Raw genomic sequence first — 3261 nt, 5'->3', positions numbered from 1 at the left:
GGTGTACCACCTGGGCACATAGAAAAGCAATAATTTATTACAGTTTATTGGTTTTTTTTTTTTTTATTATAGGTAATATGGGTCATTAGCCATTGCAAAAGGGAAAAGGGAAGTCAGAGAACAGTGGAAAATCACTGCAGACCTAATAGTTCTTGTCTTTCTTTATAGTGGGATTGAGCTGAGGCAACATGGAAGGGGAGTTGACACGAATGACAGCTGCTTTCCCCTCAGATGTCTGTGTATATGGAGACACGAAAGTATTATTTAACCTAAACTGTTTGTGGAAGAAGGACTTGCTCTCCATCATGACAATTCTTGGGAAATCTTGTTGTTTCTCTCCATGTGTTGAGCAACAGGATTCAAGGTCAGAATGATGAGTTGGATTTTGGAGCTGATACAGTCACAGACTACACCTCTCTTCTCTCTTTATACTAAACAAGATTTCTTGGGAGGTGGGTGGGAAGGGTGGCTTCAGCATGTGTTACCTATATTAGTTCACTTTTCGCCACAAAATTAATTTACCGGTTTGGAAAGTCATCAAACCTCTGTGGGAATTGCTGTGTTCACTTAAAATGTGGCTGAGGTAATGGCTGATTAATTAAACTCCCTTTGTTTATAGCAAGATTAGATTATTTTTATATTAACAGCGTATAGACTCAAAAATCTTTTGTCTCTTCTACTGATACTAATAGAGCTTCTTTGAGACTACACTTTGAAACATAGATATTATTCAGTTGCAAATGTGTGTTTGAGTTTGGTTCTGTTCTTGGGCAGCATCTCATAACCATCTTATCCAAAGGAAAAAAAATTGAAAAAGGTCAGATACTGCCTCAGGCTTTACTTTAACAACCCACTCCTATTGATGTGCCTGAATAAAGGCTGCAGAATATGACCATGATATCTTCTACTTTAAATGCCTGTATTGAATGTATGAAGTGATCTTTGTGTATAATTTTTTTCCTTCTCGCTATTTTAGAGGCTTTCCTTTTGTTCTTTAGATTACTTTGGATGCTGACTTAGTACTGTAACATTCTCGTGGCAGGAAATGTCTGTATATGGAAATCTTGCAGCTAGACTTCAGTAATTCCCACACAGACTGTCAGTCCTATGCAGTGACTATGTATACTCTGTCCTCATGTTGGCAAGAGAATTCAATTGTGTTCCTACAATGGGATAGGATTTAAAGCTTTTAGTTGCTTTTGTTTCTTGTGGAAACTATGGCTTCTGGCCATTCGAATGGAGAGTGACATAGCCTCTTACACAGGACTTTTACCCATGATAGGGAACTGATCAAGCTTGATTTTAAAGAAAAAGTTCAACGTGATACAAGAGAGACTTTAGGGCTTGATCTTTTTCTCTCCCTTCCTTATCAGCAGCTCAAATTCTTATGTACACTTACAGAAGTTAAAGACTTGGTGAACACTGAGTAAAATGTCAGCACAGCCAGACAGCTTTAATTGCTTTCTGACTATCTCCCTGGCAGACAGTGACCAAATATCCATGCAAGCCAACCTCTTGATATAATGATAGCACAGTTTCAGTGGGGATTATTGCTTCTAGTATTTATTATAAAATGGCAGGCCAATAAGAGCTGAAGGTACTTGAGACAACTGGAGTTCAGACCTTTCTAAGAGGGTAATAGTCAGCGGTGTTGCATATCACCCATAATTTGATTTAAAGGAAAGCTCTAAAGTGAGTGATCATTTTTTTGGCTGTAAAATATTAGAGACCCTCCCTACAATCAGTTCAACACTTTATTTGTGAAAGTTCAGGTTTATCCTGACTTCATTATAATTCCAGCCCAATCTGCCCTTATTATTTATATCCTTTATCCAGTGCTTACTCTTTACAGGCCTTCTTTCTGGCTGCTGTCTTTGGTCATATTAGCTGTGGAGTCAATGGAAAATCTTTCATTGACAACAGTGAAACTGGACTAGACCCTTTCCATTTTCCTTATCTAAATTTTTTTCTCATGTTGTATGCCTGTGAGGAACACTGAGAGTTCTTATGCCCAAGTGGCACTTCTGTCTTTTTATCCAATTTCACTTGAAAATTATTTCAGATTTTTAGATTTTTATTCAGAAAAGCTGCCTATAATTATCAGCTACAGATGTCAGCAGTGCTTCGAGAAATTTTTTCTGCTTTTATTGTGTTTGATGGTTAGGTGTCTTTAATAGATTCTTGGAACAGTGACAACATCTATTCTTATGACCAATGTAAAACTTATGATAATCTATAAGTTACGTATCTGAAAAAAACAACTCTGAAATCAGCAGAGCAGAGATTTTCTTTGTTTACTGCTTGACTCCTAAGATAACAGCACTCAGTGTGTGGAAGGACATAGTTGTGCTAAATTGTGGAGTAACCTGATTAAAACCAAAATAATCCATCCTGTACTTTGACCATCTTGCCTGCATTTTCACTTTTAATCTTTCTTTGTTAGGAGTAGTGCTTGCACAGACCCAGTTCTAGATGCACTTGTCTTACTGGTCTTAATAATGACATCTAGATATGGATAAACTATTCTACATAATCTTAACAGATTACAAATGCATTGAGGAGATAGTTTTCTTTTCCCAGAATTGTGTTGTTAGGACTGTTGGCAACTAACAGCGCCTGGGTATGAATTAGCGAGAAAATAGCCCCAATATATAGCATATATTAACAAACAAAACAACCCTCTCAACCTCAATTCTTAATGTTTCAAAAATGGCTTGATGCAAAATTATCCTATTTCTTGTGGCCATGTGTAATGCCTATTGCTTACAGCTGTGGACTGTTTCACTGTCCCCTCATTCTAAAATGGTAAAACCGATGGGCAAGTGACCTACCCTCTGCAGGTTATTAGCAAGACCAGGAGCAGAATTTGGGTCTGTATGCTTTTCCCACTCTAACGCTTCCACCCTTTGGAACAGATGCAGATATTATTCATAAAAGTCAATTAATTTTTATTTTTGAGAGTAATTTGGGAAACTGCATTTGAGTTGGTCATAGAAAAACTATTTACCAACTGGGAGTAATTTTTTTTTTCATGAGTTCTCAGGGCATTGAGGGCACTAATGTCCATGCCCGGCCTCCCCAAGGGATTACCCCCACCCTGCCCATGGCTCAGGCCCCCGTTTCAGCCCAGCCTGGGGCTGTCGGTTGCTGCTCCAGTGACGCTGCCGCAGAGTTGGTCTCCAGCTCCCTGCAGTCCCTCACTGCCTGACCACAGACCTCAACAGCACCCTTACACAAGTCATGGGAGTCGTTGCATTTTCA

Source organism: Neopelma chrysocephalum, unplaced genomic scaffold (genome assembly GCF_003984885.1).
Source record: "Neopelma chrysocephalum unplaced genomic scaffold, ASM398488v2 Primary Assembly neopelma1_26, whole genome shotgun sequence".
Classification (NCBI taxonomy): domain Eukaryota; kingdom Metazoa; phylum Chordata; class Aves; order Passeriformes; family Pipridae; genus Neopelma; species Neopelma chrysocephalum.
The sequence above is the reverse complement of the archived record's forward strand: the minus strand, read 5'-3'. Positions refer to the sequence as shown.